We start from the raw sequence: 19,649 nt of genomic DNA, 5'->3' as shown, positions 1-19,649 counted from the left end.
ATTTGGGCCTAGTATACTTTATTTCGAAGTTATACTAGTGGGTTTAGTTTTGAATTGGATTTGTTGAAAAGAGTTTTAAAAGAAAGTGAAAATTTATTTGTGGAATTTGGATATCTTGTTTCTATAACTATAACCTTAAAAGATCTTGGATTAGTTTAGGGTCATTTATGCTAAATATCTTCCGCTGACATTTATTTATCGATTAAACAGGTTGATTTGGATTGAGGTTTCTTCGTGACGACCAAATCCTCTGACCCCAGATTTGGGGGCGTTATAATTAATACTTTGCATCATTTAATTTCACCGGATCTATGTCGGATACAAGGGCAGTCGTTACACCATTCCTTTGATCAAAAATTTTAAAAGTAGTATTTTTGTAAAAAAAAATTATTAAAATATGGTACCTTTTTCGTCCCATTCATTAAAATGAGTGTTGATCTTCCATCCCACAATATAAAGAACCTGGAAGGATGAAGGGTGTAATATTGTTATTCCCAGACAATGCAACAGGAATTATAGAAGGGGGGTTGAATGTAATTCTGGTTTCTTTTTCTGATTTTAAAATTGTTCTTACTTAATAATATAACTGTGCAAATTTTTTCTATGTTGCGGAATGATAAAGATATGAAAATCAAACACAAAGTAATAAAACTCAAGGCTTTAAAACTTTCGGGTGGATTTGAACTTATCCACCAGAGATATAAATATTAAGATGAGAACTCTATGATGCTTGAATAGCACAAAAGTAAACTTGCAGAATTACAAAGAGATGCTTAACATATTCAGCTTTTTCTATCTCTCTGAAAATAATGCCTACTAACTTAGTTGTTTGTTCTACTTGCTACACTTGGTTTATATATTACCAAGTTACATGATGAAAAGACAAACAAGTAAAACAAAAATTATTTCTAGTCTAATTTTATGCTACTTCATTACACTATCCAGAATCTTTGAATATCTTAATAATTGCATGGAAATGGTAATGCTTCTTTGTTCTCTTGATCCTGCAATTAGGCTGCCACATTCCATTTGCAAAAACCCAACACATGTGACTGTGTTGTCACTGTCAACTGCTCTTTTGAATATGATTATCCGTCGGGACTAAGTTGGACATCCGTCGGAATCCTTGTTGATTATCTGTCGGGAGCCTTTGTAGATCATCCGCCAGGAGCCTTTCTGCCACTTGACTCTATTTCACTTATATAAAATTACAAGACATCTTATATTTACAATTAGTCAACCTATTCTGCATATCAATCTAGTAGTCAACATGACTTAAAAAATCCTACAACATCTACTCAACTAATACATTGTTGTTTACAGAAATGTGCTACAAGACTTATTATTACATAAGCTACACTCTCGATGGATGTTCAGGGGTGATCTGTCGGGACTATAAAGTTCATCCATCAGGACTATTGTAGAACATCCGTCGAGAGCTACAAAACCACAAAGTTAAATCTACTAAGGTGTTTTGTTGAACTTAATCAAGTTCGCAACATATTCCTAACAATTCCCCCCAATTTATGTCTACTAAAATTATAGCCATAAATTAAGAGAAATTTGATGATAACAAAACACCCTAAATGTACCGATTGAATTGTGGTAGATAAAACTAGTAAGTGCTACAATTTATTTGAAAATTGAACAAAGTAAAGTGTACAAACAGTTCTCACAATCATTTTCAAGGTACTCCTCTAGTCTGAGCAGACGTGATCTATCTCCTTGATTGTCTTGATATCTTCCCAAGCTTCCTGTTGTTTTCTTCTATTTGATATTGGAGTTGACTGTGGAATTCAAGTTCTTCAGCATTTGATAGATCCAGCTTTTCTTGCATTTTCAATAGAGTTTCATTGCTTGAGATGCTCAATTGGTCATCCAGTCTGAAGAATCTCCTTACACCTTTTTCATCCATGAATTCCATCAGCCAGTAAGGCCTCAAGTGCACTATATTTCCTGTGAAGGCAATTGATAGAGTCCTTGGGAGTGCATCTGAGGCTTTTCTGCTCCTTAGTTCTTCTATCTTCTTTAAAGTCATTCTCTTGGAAGTCACATTAAATCCAAAAAAAATCTTGAAAGATGAGAATATCTTTATCAAAATAGAACAACTCTCTTGAAGAATCTTGTGAAGGGGCTATATGATCTCTTTCCCACCCTTGTATTTGAACACCAGTCTTTCAGGGAGATTTCTGTGAGCATCAATTGCTCTTACTTCTTCTAGCTCATCCATGTAAAGATTTATATCTGAAAATTCCTTGATGTCACTGATATATAGAAGATCTCCCTTGTTGACAGTTGGTTGGGTTTTGGTTAAGATTTTGGTTTTGAGACTCACAGGCTTGACCTTCTTCATTGCTCATATCTTTGTCTTCTTTAACTTTTTTGAAGATTGGTAAATTAAGCTCAGGAAGAGGTAAGCTATCCCAGTCTACTGGCTCATCTTTGGGAACTATTGGCTCACCATGAAAATTCCTTGTAGGATCCACCTTATATTCATCCTGCACCACTGAGGGCTTGGATGTTTCAGTTGTAGATGTAGACTGGTTGGGATTGTAATCTTCCATATCATCATCACTGAAGTCCAATCTTCTTTTGACCCTAACTTTGTATCTTGGCTTCTTTGTCTGTTGAGGTTCTTTGTGCATTTTCTGATCCTAAGCTTCAGCTATCACAAGTTGTTTCTCAGAAATCTCAGTTGCAGTTTTCACAGCTTGGAGCTTGGCTACTATAGAAGCTTTTTTTTTCTTCTGTTTGAGCTTCTTAGCATCTAAAGCAGCTTGCTTCTTTTCTTTTTTAATTCTCTCTTTTTCTTCCTTCTTAGCTTCCGCAAACTGAGGGTATCCAGCCACCACACAGATTTCTTTCCCATTCATGTACATCTTAGTAATTCTTCTCTTTAGTACTGAGTTAGTTGGATCCTTGAAGAATGCAATGGACCTTGCCAACAGCTTCTTTTCATCTGGCCTTGGAGTTTAATAGGACAGGTCCAGTGGATTTCTGTTTGAATTCTTTAGATAGTTTCTCTTAGGTTTAAAAATTACACCGGCCTTTGGAGACTGATGAGAGTTGACCTTTTTTCATGTTCCCTAGGCTCATTTCATTTGCAGAAATTTGTCTCAACTGAGAGAAGTGAGAAAAGACCTTGTCTTTCTTCTCAATTGGACCAAAATTCTTCTGGATTTCTTCATCAATATGCTTCCATTTATTATCCAGCTCTTTCTCAACTGCTGCTATATCAATCTTTCACAGTTTGTCATGTGATTCCAACTTTACTGCTGCTAGATTGATTTGATCAACGCTATCCATAGCTAGTGGCTTAGTGAAAGCAATTGTTGGCACAATCACTTTACTGACTTGTATGTTGAGCACTTTCTCCCCCTCACTTATTGACTCCCCCTGACTAACTGGGATGATAGAGTCTTTCTCCCCCTTTTTGTTAGCATCAAGTTGAGTAGAGGAAGGGAGTTATGCAGCCGCCAACTGTTGGAGCAGACTAGTTTGATCTTCCTGATTTTCAAGTATCTTGGCCACTGACTTCTCCACATTTGTCAATCTAGAGTCCATGGCCTCAACCTTCCTGTTTAAATCAGCTTCCTTCCTTAGCTTTTGAGCTATTTTAGTCATTGTGGTTCCTGGAAGCCTAGCATCCAACCTTGCTACAAAGTCTTGTTTGAATTCTAAAATCTCAGGCTTGATTGCATCCACATTCTGACTTTGTTGGAGAGCCTGAATCTTGTGCAGCTGTAGAGATTCCAGGTATGCTTTGAGTAACCTTTTGGTGCTGGCACTTGTGGATGCTTTAATAGCTGTTTGGGTGTCATGAATAAGCTTGAATAAGGTGAATTGGAGATGTGAATATGAGCAGTCCTTATTTAGCATCCATGATGGAGTGTCTACATCTCCCCCAATGTTCATTCTATCATCCTCATCATCCTCACCATCATCCCCAAATGATTATTCAGCTAATTCAAAGTCACTACCAGCTGTGGAAGGTATAGTAGTTATAGCATCCTTTGCCCTTTTGCATTGAAGCAGTAGTATGCACCAGGTTCTTCATCCTCTCAACATCCTCATTGCCCTGTCCATCTAGAGTTTGATAAGCTGGAACCGGATGAGTAAATGTCTCAGCATCCAAAGATATAGAAGCTATGAAAGCTTGATATTCTTGCTGAAATAGACTCTCCTTTTCCGCATCACTGACATTCATTGACTCACTAGCAATGGTTTCCATCCTTATATCTCCTGTACCTGCTTTTCTCTCAATTTCTCTATATTCTTGCATCAAGGGCTCCCCTTGGCTCACCACCCTCACACCCTCACCTTCACCTACTAAGGTGGAACTCCCCTCACTCACTTTTGCCAGACTAGAAAAAATAGCCTGCATATTTTCTCTCTTTTCCTCTCCTTTTTCATGAGAGCAACTCAGCCTCTCACTCCGTTCACTCTCTTCCCTCAATCCTAGGAGTGATTGTACAACCACTAGCCCATCTACACTTGTAACAATTGTTGAAAATTCAGCTTGTGTAGTGAGCATCGACGGATGAGGAACATCCATCAGGATAGTAGTTAGGATAGCCGAAGGATGACTGCTGTTAGGCACATCCGTCGGAATACAATCACTAGCCGATGGATGAACAATATCCGTCGAGATAGAAGAAATGATAGATTTTGGAGTAGAGACTACTGTTGAATCTGTGGTGATTGATTTGAGATTTTGCACAGATGTTTCAGTAGACTCCGAAAGAAATGGCAAGTGAGCCAACAAATCATCTAAAAGATGATGCTCACTTGCTTGGATTTTTGGCTCCTCTATGAGAGTTAAAGATGGAGAATCAAGAATTGATGTATGAATCATATCTACATCCAGTGAATGTGTGGGTGAGTTTGGTGTGTTTGGTGCTTCTATTGTTAAAGATTTTGGCTGTGACTCCACATTTATTGGAGCCACATCAAACTGACTTTGAAAAGGTGTAGTGACTGTATCTTTAGCACTAGTTTGCACAGTGTGTGAACCCGGTACATCCCCAAGGGTTTTTGGTTTCTTCTTTCTAATATAGGTTTGGGGTGAGCTTGTGTCCCTTACCCTTTTGGCCTGTGCTCTTGGCTGAGAGCTTTATTCAATAGTCACATCCTTTTGGGAGGATGCAACTAGCAATGAGCTCATTTCCTTATTAAGCACTATAGTCTGTTGGGAAACTGTAGTGTGGCTAGGCTGAGAAACACTCACCTCTCCAACCTTATCCTTAGGGTTTCTTTTATGTTCACCCTGTCCCTCACCTACCTTACCCACCTTCACACTCCCCTCTTTAGATTTGGTGGATTTTGCAACTGACATCTTTTGAGAGATTCCAGAGGGGGCTTTCTTTGACTTGGATTTAGAAATTTTGGATTTGGTAGCTTGGGTAGGCAACTGTAGGGTCATTGACACAGTTGCCATAGCTACACTAGAATGCAAAGAAATTTGTGAGGTTGGAAGAGTAGAGACAGATGAAGTTACCTCACTTACCTGAGGTGCCTCTATTACAGGGAAATAAAAGAGTGGCACCTCTTTGTGAAGGTTTTCCCTGTTCAAATCTGCAATAATTCTTCTCTCTTGAACCCAACAATCTAATTTGTTGGTTGGATTCTCAAGCACAATATCCTCAGAGAGGTGGTTAGAAATCATCATTAAAAATCTAGCATAATAAACATTTTACCCCTTTTATCTAAATCCCCTAACTTAAACCCCAACTCAAACAAAACAAGATCACTAAAGTTAAAGAACTTATCAGTAACTAGCATGTTAAGCATAGAGATATCGACAGAATCAAAATTACTAATTTTACCAAAGAATACCTTAGTAACTACATCACATAGATAACTCCATTCCTTTCTAAGACCCAACCTCCTAATTTCACTTAACTTAGAAGTAGAGAGTGCATAGCCCATGGAGTTAAGCATATTAACAATGTCAGTGTCTGTGTGTGGTGAAGTTACAGTATTATCAGGAATTTTGAAACATGCTTTAACAACATCACTATTAATACAGAATTCCTTACCTTTAATAGTGAGTGTGATGGTCTTATCAGTTGAGTTGTACACAGCAGTTGACCATATTTCTTCAACAACCTCACAGAAGATGGTGGGTGATTCTAGCATGGCATAGTTGAGTTTGCAGTTCTTCACAAAATCCATCATTTTGTGGTAGTCACCAGACTGTTGAATCCCCTTGTTTACTAGAGCCGTGAAGTTGTTATTCTCATAGATAAATCCAGTTTGTGACATGATCTTGACGACTGGTGCCATTGTTAGAGAGTGAAAATTACAGAGATAGAGATGATAATTGCTTTTGAGAAAGAGATAATTTAGAGCAGATGATTTGAGAATGATAAAAGAAAAGCAATGAAAATGAATTATGCTTTTATACTATCTCAAAAATAACTGTCAAAAATAATAAAGTAACCAATAAGAATTGCACAAAATAGCCGTTTAAAAATAAAATGTAAAAATTCCTTCAATTATCCGTCATGTTATACTTGCAAACTATAAGTATACTCGATAGATAATGTTCAGGGAATCAACGGCTAAAAATAAGACAATTCGACGGATGAGGATAAATCAGTTAACCGTCGAGTCATAAAATATTCCAGAAAAATAATTGATTTTATTAGCAAACTGTATACCGACGGATGATCAAACTCGATGGATAATGATCATCCGTTGAGATGTAAATTTTGACTTAGCCAAAATTTCATCCAAGACTGAAAAACCAATTAAATTTCTGGCTGCATTACAAATTGCAAATTATCTGAAAAGATTTAAGAATAATTTAGCATACCTAACTCACTTACCAACCTTGAAAAGATGGATTCATCCAGTGGCTTGGTAAATATATCTGCAAGCTGTTTTCACTTAGAACAAAATGTAGTTCCACAGTACCATTCATTTCATGTTCCCTTATGAAGTGGTACATGATGTCTATGTGCTTTGTCCTTGAATGCTGTACTGGATTTTTAGTGATGGCAATTGCACTTGTGTATCACAGAAAATGGGAATTCTTTCAACTTACAAACCATAGTCTAGCAATTGGTTTTTCATCCACAAAATTTGTGCACAGCAACTGCCAGCAACAATATATTCAGCTTCAGCTGTAGAAGTAGAAACTGAATTTTGCTTTTTACTGAACCATGACACAAGCTTGTTTCCTAGAAATTGACAGGTTCCTGTTGTACTTTTTCTATCAATTCTACAACCTGCATAATCTACATCTGAATAACCAGTTAGATCAAAACCAGAATATCTAGGGTACCAAATGCCAAGTTTTGGTGTTCCCTTGAGATATCTGAAAATTCTCTTAATAGCTACTAAGTGAGATTCTCTAGGATCAGCCTGAAATCTAGCACACAAACATGTAGCAAACATTATATCTGGCCTACTAGCTGTTAAGTACAGAAGTGAGCCAACCATGCCCCTATAACTTGAAATATCCACAGACTTTTCAGTAGTGTTTAATTCAAGCTTAGTTGCAGTGGCCATGGGAGTTTGTGCAGATGTGCAATCCATTAGATCAAACTTCTTCAAAAGATCATAAATGTATTTAGTTTGACTAATGAATATTCCATCACTAACTTGCTTAACTTACAAACCAAGAAAGTAAGTTAGTTCTCCCATCATACTCATTTCATACTTACTTTGCATCAATTTGACAAACTCTTTGTAAAGTTTTTCATCTGTAGAGCCAAAAATAATGTCATCTACATAAATTTGAACAAGTATACTAGAGCCATTAACATTTCTAAAGAAAAGAGTTTTGTCTACAGTACCTCTAGTGAAGTGATTCTCTAAAAGAAACTTTGACAAAGTGTCATACCAGGCTCTAGGAGCTTGCTTCAGTCCATAAAGTGCTTTCAAAAGATAGTAAACATATTCTGGAAAATTTTGATCTTCAAAACCAGGAGGCTGACTGACATAGACTTCCTCCTTCAAATCTCCATTCAGAAAGGCACTTTTGACATCCATTTAATAGACTTTGAAATTGGCATGGGCTCCATAGGCTAAGAAGATTCTGATGGCTTCAAGTCTTACAACAGGAGCAAATGTTTCATCAAAATCTATTCCTTCTTGTTGACAATAGCCCTTAGCAACCAATCTAGCTTTGTTCCTGACTACTATGCCATTTTCATCCATCTTATTTCTGAATACCCATTTGGTGTCTATTGGATTCTTTCCTTTAGGCTTGGGCACCGGCTTCCAAACCTTATTCCTCTCAAATTGGTTTAGCTCCTCCTGCATATCTAAAATGCAATCAGGATACAACAAAGCTTCTTCTACCTTCTTTGGTTCTTCCTTAGAAAGAAAGCTGTTGTATAGACATTTTTCTTGAGTTGATCTCCTTGTTTGAACTCTAGAAGTTACATCACCAATGATGATCTCAAAGGGGTGATCCTTTGTCCATTTCCTTTTTTGAGGTAGATTAGCTCAGATGAAGAGGCCTCATTGTTATCTTGATGTGCGATTGAGTTTTGATTGTTAGAAACTCCCCCTGAGTTAATGGATCTTTGATTTGAGAAAGGGGAACTTTCTGTAAGTGATCTATTCTGACTTCCAGCTTCTTTTGATAACCCGACGGATGGTGAATTTTGAGTACCGACGGATGAAGCTGGTTGTCTCCCGACGGATAAAGCATATTGTCTCCCGACGGATGAAGCATTATGCAACTCGACAGATGTTGAATTTTGTGCTTCATTGGTAGTGGATTTTTCTGCATTATCCTTTGATACTGTTTCTTGATCACTTTCATCATCACTGACATCACTAACCATCTCCACGTTGTCAAATTTGAGGCTCTCATTGTAATCTCCATCTTGCAGTCCTTTAATCTTTTTATCATCAAACACAACATGTATTGATTCCACAACAATGTTGGTTTTTAGGTTGTAGACTCTATAAGCTTTACCAACAGCATATCCAACAAAAATTTCTTCATCTGCTTTAGCATCAAACTTCCCATTCTGATCAGTTTGATTTCTCAAGATATAATATTTGCAGCCAAAGACATGAAGAAAATTTAGAGTTGGCTTCTTGTTCTTGAACAATTGGTAGGGAGTCATGCATTTTCCTTGATTAACCAGAGAAATATTTCGAGTGAAGCATGCAGTATTTACAGCTTCAGCCCAAAAGTATGTTGGTAACTTGGATTCTTCAAGCATTGTTCTTGCAGCTTCAATAAGTGATCTGTTCTTCCTTTCTACAACTCCATTCTGTTATGGAGTTCTTGCTGCTGAAAACTCATGCAGAATCCCATTTTCCTCATAAAATGCTCTCATGACAGAATTCTTGAACTCAGTTCCATTGTCACTCCTGATTCTTCTAACTTTGAAATCAGGATGATTATTGACTTGCCTTATGTGATTGATGATGATTTCACTAGCCTCATCTTTAGACTTTAGGAAATATGTCCAAGAGAACTTTGAGAAATCATCTACAATTACTAGGCAAAATCTTTTCCTTGAAATGGACAACACATTGACTGGTCCAAACAAATCCATGTGTAGTAGTTGCAAAGGTTCTTCAATTGTTGAATCAAGCTTCTTTCTGAATGATGCTTTAATTTGCTTTCCTTTTTGGCAAGCATCACACAATCCATCCTTAGAAAACTTCACTTGAGGAATACCTCTAACCAGTTCTTTCTTTACAAGTTCATTCATGGTCTTGAAGTTTAAATGGGATAGCTTCTTGTGCCATAACCAACTTTCATCCTGACTTGCTTTGCTGAGAAGACAAGTAACAGATTCTGTATTTGATGAGTTGAAGTCAGCTAGGTACACGATCCTTTTTCTCACACCAGTGAGAACCACTTTGTTGCTTCTCTTATTTGTCACAACACAGGCTTCTGAGTTGAAGGTTACTGAATTGCCTTTATCACAAAGCTGGCTGATACTCAACAAATTATGCATGAGACCATCCACTAAGGCAACCTCCTCAACGATAACATTGTCTTTTGAAATCAAGCCATATCCCACAGTATAACCCTTGTTGTCATCTCCAAAAGTAATACTTGGGCCAGCTCTCTCCTTGAACTCTGTGAGCAGGGTAGAATCACCAGTCATGTGTGTTGAACAACCACTATCCAAGTACCATAGATTCTTTCTATTTCCCTGCACACATTAAAATCAAATCAAGTTGATTTTGGTAACCAAGTTTCCTTGGGTCCTTCCTTGTTAGCTTTCTTTTTCTGTTTCTTAGGTTTGATCTCATTTGACTTGGGGATATCAGATTCATCCTTAGTCATTTGAGTTGGACCTTTGAAACCATTCATTACAGCAGAATTATCATGCATATTTTGATTAACAGGAAATGGCATGCTATTAGTAAATATGTTATTCCAGTAAGGCATGCTAAATGGCATTTGTGGCATACTAAATGCAGCATAATAAGGATTAGGTGCAAATGGCATATTAGCAAACTGTGCATTCATATTCTGTGTAGACATAGCATTCATAGGACACAGAAGGCAAGGCATTTATGTTGGGAAAATGAGGTGGCACAGATATGGAAGTAGGCATGACAGTTTTGCAATTAACAGATAAATGATTTATACTACCACACTTGACACAGATTTTTCTAGGAGTATATTTATCAGGTGTGTAGTTGTTATGCTTGTTAATTCCTACTTTACCATTTCTATTATTTTTCTTTTTAGCCTTTGTTTTAACCTCAATCTTTTCCAGTCTGTCACTCAATTGCTTGATAGTCATATGACCAACATTAGCCTTTTTCTCCTTCTTCACTTGACTAGATTTTCCTGAAATGAAGTTTTTGGAAACTGATCCATACTTTTCATTTAACTTGGCAAGTTTGGTTTTACTCACAGGGTTGCTCACAGCCGACGGATGAGGATTTATGTCACTCGACGGATAATCCTTTTGGTTATCCAACGGATGACTCTCATTATCCGTCGAGTCCACATCTGTTAGCAATCCCTCAACTAAGTTGGATTCCAGCTTCTCCTTATTCTTCTTCCAGGCTGCATCACAAAAGGACTCAATACCTTGAACTTTGGTGATTTGAACATGAACATCTCTAGATATTTTCTATGCCTTAATCACCTCCTGTTCTCGTTCAAGCTGCTTCTTCAAGATCTCTTCTTTCTTCAAGGACTCAGTTAATTCATCCTTAGCAATTTTACACTCAATTTTCAATTTTTCAAATTCAATGAACTGAGATTCTAGCTCATTATTCCTCTCACTTAAAAAAATATTGTTTTCTTTGATTTCAGCATTTTCCTTAGTAAGAGACTTAAGTGTAACACGCAAGTGATTTAATTCTGCAGACATGTCATTTATTGCATCATTACACTCAGCTTTAGATAAATGTGCTAGGTTAGTGGTGATTACCTGATTACTTGAAGAACTTTTATCTGTTTCATCAGACTTGGCCATTAGGGCTAGATTAACATAGCTGACATCCTCATTCTCTTCCAGACCATCTGCTGCCCAGTCATTTTCTTGTGTAATGAAAGCCCTTTCCCTTTTTTTGAGCAACTTAAAATATTTCTGTTTATAATCCACAGGCTCAAACTTTTTCTTGCTGGAATCTGACTTTCTACACTCACTGGCAAAGTGCCCTGCCAAGCCACATTTGAAACATTTGAATTTTGATTTATCCACCATGTTTCTATTTAGCTTAGCTGCTCCAAAGTTCTTCTTGAACTTGAGCTTGGAAAATCTTCTGGAAAGAAATGCTAGATGTTCATCAATATCTTCCATGTCATCTTGGCTCAAAGAATCTTCATTTTCTGCTACCAGCCCCTTGCCCTTGTTTTCACAGACCTTTGAAGTTGATTCAACAGCTTCCATCTTCATATCTTTCTCTTTTTCTAACTCAGCAACTAGTGCAATGGATCCTCCTTTCTTATTTCCTCTCTCCATCCTCTCATCTTGCTCTATTTCAAGCTCATAAGTTTTCAGGATGCCATACAGTCTCTCCAAAGTAAACTCCTTGTAATCTTGAGAGTTTCTCAATGAGACTGTCATAGGTTTCCATTCCTTTGGAAGAGATCTAAGGAACTTAAGATTGGAGTCTTTTGTCTGATAGACCCTTCCATGCAACTTCAGAGCATTTAGTAGTTTTTGAAATCTACTAAAAATATCAGTGAGAGACTCACTATCTTCACTATAAAAGTGCTCATATTGCTGAATTAGTAGCTGCATCTTGTTTTCTCTAACTTGTTCAGTGCCATCACATATAATCTGTATAGTACCCCAAACTTCCTTGGCAGTTTTACAATTGATGATGTCGTCAAACATGTCACCATCAACTCCATTGAACAAGTTATTCATGGCCTTCTTATCTTTCCTGACTTGTTCAATCTCAGGATCAGACCATTCATGCCTTGGCTTGGGGACAAATGGATCATTTCCAATTGCAGCTCTCATTGGCACATGAGGACCTCTCTCTATGCAATCCACATAGGCCTCATCTTGAGAGAGTAAATGGAGATCCATTTTTACCTTCCAATGATGGTAATTATCTTTATACAGAAAAGGAATCTTGACTCCAACATCCTTCTTGTTCATCTTGCTGTTTTGTTGTGATCTTTAAACTCTTTGTTCTTCAAGAGCTTGCTCTGATACCAATTGTTAGTCCCTAACAATGCAACAAGAATTACAGAAGGGGGTTGAATGGAATTCTTGAACCTTTTTCACAAATTATAAAATGTTCTATCTTAATAATATATAAGTGTTTGATTTGCAAAGTACGGAATAAGAAGTTAGTAAAATCAAAACACAAGTAATTGAAAACACAAGTCTTTAAAAACTTTCTGGTGGATTTGAATGTATCCACCAGAGATATATATTATATCAAGAGAACTCTGTGTAGCAAGATTAGCTCACAACTGCTTACAAATATGAACAACTAAGTTTACAGAGAAATGCTAAGGATGCAGCTTACAATTGTTTCTCTGAGATAATGTTCTTGCTTAGTGTTCTTGTTGTTCTATTTGCTACTTCTTGGTTTATATATCACCAAGATTACAAAGTAATAAGACAAGATAATAAAATAAAACCTATAAAGTCTAATACTATGTTGCTTCATTACTCTATTCCAGCATCTTTGAATATCTTCATAATAACATGGAAATGGTAATACTTCTTTGTCCTCTAAAACCCAGTTGAATAGGCTTCCACATTCCTTTTGCATACACTTGACGCATGTGACTGTGTTGTCACTGTCAACAGATGTTTGAATTGATTATCCGTCGGGTACATGATCATCCGTCAGGTTGCCTTGTTGATCATCCGTCGAGTGGCATTATTGTTTATCCGTCGGGTAGCTATCTGGCACTTGACTTCATTTCATTTATGCATAAATTACAAGACATCATCTATGTACAATTAATCAACCTATTCTGCATATCTAGTTAAAGTCAACATGACTTGAGTGCTACTATAGAATCTAAACAAGGTGTATGCAGAAATGTGCTACAGACTCATTATTACACAAGCTACTCACTCGATGAATAATAAATCATCATCCGTCGGGACTATATTGAGTCATTCGTCAGGACTATATTCCTTATCCGTCGAGTGCTACATTTTTCACTAAGTAAAATCTACTAAGGTGTTTTGTTAATGAAATCATCAAGTTCACAACATCCACAACACAGTTAATGTCTTATCTATTTTTAGAAAGAAATATGCACTTTTGATGGTAGATGACTACTCAAGGTACACATGGGTAGAGTTTATGTATTCGAAGGATGAAACTCCACACATAATTATTGAACACATCAAGAAAATTGAGAAGCATGCTGAAGATCAAAATTGTGTAGAAAGATTGAGGAGTGACAATGACACAGAATTCAGGAATGCAATGCATAAATTCTACAAAGATAAGGGTATTGTTCAAGAGTTTTCAGTTGCAAGGACACCTCAACAAAATCTGGTAGTTGAGAGAAAGAATTGAACTCTAGTAGAGGCTGCTAGAACAATGCTGCAAGATGCCAAGTTGTCAGCAAGTTTTTGGGAAGAAGCTTTCAACATTGCATGCTACACTCAAAATAGATATCTCATCAACAAAAATCTTGGCAAGTCACCCTACTCAATTTTATCAAAAAAGAAGCCTACTGTGAAGCATTTGCATGTTTTTGGAAGTAAGTGGTTTTAAAAAGGCAACTCTGAATATATGGAAAAATTTGACCCTAAAGTTTTTGAAGCAATTTTTCTAGGATATTCATTGGAAAGAACTGCCTACAGAGTTTATGTGCTTGAATAAAAGAAAACTATGGAAAGCACATATGTGACTTTTGATGATGACAAGTGTCCAGCTTGGAGTGCCTTGATGAGAATGAAGCCGAAGCCCTTAAGTTTGAAAATCTCAACATTGATAGTATTTCGGAAGATGAAGCTGAGATCAAAACAAGAAACATAATGAATGAAGAGTCAACTGAGCAAGTGAATCATGATAATGGAAATTCATCGCAAACACCTGAATTTGATAGCACAAACTCAAGGGGATAAAGAGAAGAAAGTTCTATAAGTCATGCCAATGGTGAAGAAAATGCAGAAAATTTAAGTCAACAAAATCATACCAGAAAGTGGGATAGGAGTCAAACAAGGGATGCAATTATTGGTGATCCAAATGCTGGTGCGAGGAATTAGAAGTGCAACAGCAAATGAATGTCTACATGCATGCTTTCTTTCATAAATTTGAGCCTAAGAAAACTGAGAAAGCTCTACTTGATCCTGACTGGATATCTATTATGCAAGAAGAGCTAAATCAGTTTGAAGGAAAAAAAGTTTGGAAGTTGGTTTCCGCACCAAAGAATAGAAGTATAATTGGAACAAAGTGGGTGTACAGGAATAAAATGGATGAAAATGGAATTGTAATAAGAAACAAAGCAAGGTTGGTTGTAAAAGTCTACTCATAGGAAGATGGAATTGATTATGATGAAACTTTTACTCCATTTGCAAGACTTGAAACAATAGGGATCTTTCTTATATTTGCTGCATACTCAAACTTTAAAGTGTATCAAATGGATGTAAAGAGTGCATTCCTTAATGGTGAGTTGGAAGAAGAAGTTTATGTGCAACAGCCACCTGGCTTTGAAGATCCAGAATTTCCAGATTTTGTCTACCAACTACTCAAGGCTCTCTATGGATTAAAGCAAGCACCTAGAGCTTGGTATGGCATATTGTCAGAATTTTTGCTCAAACATGGATTCACAAGAGGAACAATTGACAAAACTCAATTCTACAAGCAGCATGGTGGTGATATGTTCCTAGTTCAAATTTATGTGAATGATATCATCTTTGGTTCTACTAATGAAGAACTATGACAAATATTCTCAAGACTCATGCAGAGTGAATATGAAATGAGCATGATGGGAGAATTAAGTTACTTTCTTGGAATTCAAGTCAGTCAAAGAAGTGATGGAATCTTCATTAGCCAAACCTAATATACTAAAGACTTATTGCAGAAGTTTGGAATGGTTGATTGTTCACCTGTATCAACATCTATGTTTACAAATAAAAAGTTGGATATGAAGATAAAAAAGGAAAAAGTGTAGATATTTCAGATTATAGAGGAACGATTGGATATTTGTTGTATTTGACTGCTAGTAGACCAGATATTATGTTTGCAATATGTCTGTGTGCAAGATTTCAATCCAATCCAAAGAATCACATTTAATGACTGTGAAGAAAATTTTCAGATACTTGAAGGGGATACCAAACTTGGGATTGTGGGATCCTAAGGGAACTGCATTTGAAGTTGTTGAATACATAGATGCGAATTTTGCTGGATGCAGGGTTGACAGAAAGAGTAGTACTGGAAGCTGCCAATTTCTTGGACAAAGACTTGTATCCTGGTACAGTAAGAAACAACAATCTGTGTCAATTTTCACAGCTGAGGCTGAATACATAGCTGCTGGAAATTGTTGTGCTCAAGTGCTTTAAATTAGGAAATCAGCTAATGGACTATGGTTTAGTGTTACACAAAATTCCAATTATGTGTGACAATATCAGTACTATATCTATTATTGCTAATCCAGTTATTCATTCTAGAACAAAGCACATTGATGTAAGGTGCCGTTTTATTATAGAACATGCTGCAAATGGTACCATTGAGCTTATTTTTGTTCCAACTGAAAAATAATTAGCTGATTTTACTAAATTTTTGGATGACGCAACTTTCACTAAACTTTTTGGTGAAATTGGAATGTTAAATTTTTCATCCTAAAGGCAAGAACTCAGCTAATATGTTGCAGCAGATTAATTTCTAATAAATCAAAATTAATTTAATTTAATTAGAAATTAACTAGAATATGATTCATAAAATATTTTAGAATTTTCTGCATATTTATATTTCAAATTCAAAATTTAGCTTGGAATTTTTCAAATTCTAAGAAAACTTTCTAAGTGTTAATTTACATTTTCAATACGTGAAGTTAACATAAGACAGACCTAAAAAGAATAAAAGTATATAGAGAACTGAATTCTCGATAAGTCTAATTGACTTCTTGACAAGTCATTTTGAGACTTCTCGATGGAGTTCTCAATAAGTCTTTTTTTAGACTTCTCGAAGGACTTCTCGACAAGCCTTTTTATGACTTCTCGATAAGTCTTATAGAGATCTCGATATATGTTAATTCATAGAGTTCTCTACAAGTATATATTTTAGACTTCTCGACAACTTAGAACTAAAATAATTTAATTTAATAAATAATTTTAGTAAAATATTTTTGATATAAAATCATTCTAATTTTATTTTGATTTATTCAAATAAAAATTGGAAATATTCAGTCCATTCAGGACAAATTGGGTATTTATTTGACATCTCGATAAATCACTATCTAATTCTCGATAAGAGTCAGGAAAGTGACATATCATTATGTATCTATTCTCTCATGTGACTTCTCGATAAGAAAATCCCAAACATTTATTTCTAGTTCTCGACAAGTCACTTACATTTTTCTATAAATACCTAGACATCTCGATATAAACCCTCTTTACGCTTTCGAGATCTCAAGTGACCTAGATTTTGCAAATCTTAACCATTATCTCTCATTTCAAACTCTTTCTCTTTCAAATCTCTTACCCACTCAAATTCAAACACTTCAAATGGCATCAAACAGTGTTAAAGTTGTTATCCTTAAGGATGGAACCAACTACCTAGCCTTCACAGATGCTAACCAAGCTCCTGTCAGTTTCAAGAGCTTTGTCAAGTTTTTATCTGAGATAAAATTTGCAGGTGCTTTAACTGCAAATCCTATCTTGTACATGGATGTTCTCAATGATTTCTGGAACTCAGTTTTGGCTAGGACAGTAGTGCATGAGAATCAAGCTGTATCCATGGTAATTAACGGCTCAATCCAAGGCCAAGAAGTGGAATTTATTGAGAATGATGTCAACCTGGCTCTGGGAACCCCTACTGATAGAATGGTGGAGGTGCCTACACAATAGGAGCATGTTGAGTTTATGGACTTCATCAACTACAGTGAAAGGATTAACCTTGCTAGCTTAAACAATAAGCATCTAAGGAGGGAATGGTCATTCCTGTTTGATTCAATTGTGAGAGCCTTCACCTGCCAGAATACAGGGTATGATAATATCTCAAGTGTGGTTCAGAAGCTGGTATTCTCCATGGCTCAAAACAGACACATTAATGTGGGGCTCTTGATTCTGGAGGAACTCATCACAAGGCTCATAATGCCTTTGGCCCCAAGAGGTAAGAAAATTTTCTTTCCTAGGTTTATAATGTCTATTTTAAATCATAATGTTCAAGACATTCATTTACTTAATGGTATTGATAGAACAAAGATACGGAGTTGTAAACAGGTGTCCAAAATACTATTTGCTCACTTATTACAAAGAATAAGGTACCTGTAAGTCTGAAAATCACTAACTTCATGTTAGAAAGATTAGGTACTTACCCTTACCCTATGCCTGACATGAGGTCTACTCTAACATCTAGCACAATTATGACTCATGTGCTTATGGAAGAACAAACACAGGAACACCAACAGGGGGCTTTAACAACTGAGACCCTTCTTTCTCTACCATTAGAAGCTAGAAACCAACCACCTCATCCTCTCAAAAGGGTGAGGTAAGTAAAAAGAAGAAAAAAAATGCACCCTTAACAATAATTATTGAGAGTGGTGAGGAACAAAAACAACACGAGTCTCACCTGGTTAGAAAACCAAAGAAGACCAAAAAAGCTGAGTTGACCACTCAATTAGCCGCCTCTGCATCTTGCCAAAAGAATGTAGTTGTAAAAGAGGGATTAAAACAAACTCTAGAGGCATCCTCTCAACAGGGTGTCTCTATTGAACAAAGCACTCTCCCTAGTGCATCTTGTAAAGAGTCTGCACCCCTCTCAAGTTGGTGAAAGAAGAAGTTTGGTTGGTACACATACTGAGAGACCATCATTTGAAGCTCCCTCATTTATTTAGGGGGAGCTGCCAACACTCAATTATCAAATCACTAATCTTATCTCTCAAATTTCTTCTACCTATAGTGAAACACTTGAATCCACTTTTCAACTGTTGTCAAAATTAAGTGACACGGTTCAAGAGACTGTGCTCACCGCCCAAAAATCACATTCAGTTGGGGAGAGGCTACATTCTGGGGTGGACCTTGATGAAACCAACAAAAATACAGAGGTTTCATCAGTTTTACTGAAGACCCTGTGGTAGTATCAAATGCACCTTCATGTGCAAATCAATCTTCACAGATTGAAAGGTTTGAGGGTAGTACTCCTGAGGGGAAGCTATCTAAATCCTCTCCAATTCAATTGGAGGTTCCTCGGGTAGGGATAACTCCCCTCAAAACCCTAGCTGAAATTGCTTTGTCAATTGAAGCTAGGATTCCAATTGCCAATGGTCTAACTATTGAGGAGGCAAGTATAGCACATTCAAGTGTCAGTTTTTTTGCAAGAAGAACAAGGGTTGAGGCCATGGTACATGACAGTAACCTCGTCAAATCCCCTCCAATTCAAATAGAGGTTCCCACTCCTGGTGAACAACACATTGTCACAACCACAGTTTCTACTGTGGTTTCAATTGTGATTCCAATCACAGGGTTACCTATCACCTCACAACCATCCACCTCAAACCAAACATACATCTCTTCAACCTCCAATCCCACTCAACAACCTTCTCATCTCATCTCAAAATGGTTGCAGGATGCTCAAACTCATCCAATTACAATGGATGATCTCCTTGTGGACCAACTATCTAGACTTGCAAACATTATCCAACAGCTACTCACAACTGACTAGTCCAATTAGGATTATCAGGCAATCTTGTTGTCATATAAAGAAGATGTTAAAGAACAGCAGCACAAGATTGTTAATGAAGTTGAGCAGGATGGGAATGTGGATGCTTGGCTAGATAAGGATTTCAGTTTGAGTATAGATTAGGTCTTGGCTAGATTCAGAGAAGAATGGGTCACTATTCTAGGAAGCAATGCCAAGACTCTCAGTCCACAGGAAGTGCATGATGATGTTACAAAAGTCTATAAGGCATAAATCAAAGCTTTTCACCTCATTAGTAAACTACTACAACAGAAACTGGACAGTCATCAAGACAGAATCAGGAGATTGGTAAAAGATAAACTGGATCAACTTGTGCCAACTCAGGTAGAGATCAAAAATAAATTCAACAAATT

This window comes from Apium graveolens, chromosome 3 (genome assembly GCF_009905375.1).
Source record: "Apium graveolens cultivar Ventura chromosome 3, ASM990537v1, whole genome shotgun sequence".
Taxonomy (NCBI): domain Eukaryota; kingdom Viridiplantae; phylum Streptophyta; class Magnoliopsida; order Apiales; family Apiaceae; genus Apium; species Apium graveolens.
Note: the sequence above shows the minus strand (reverse complement) of the source record.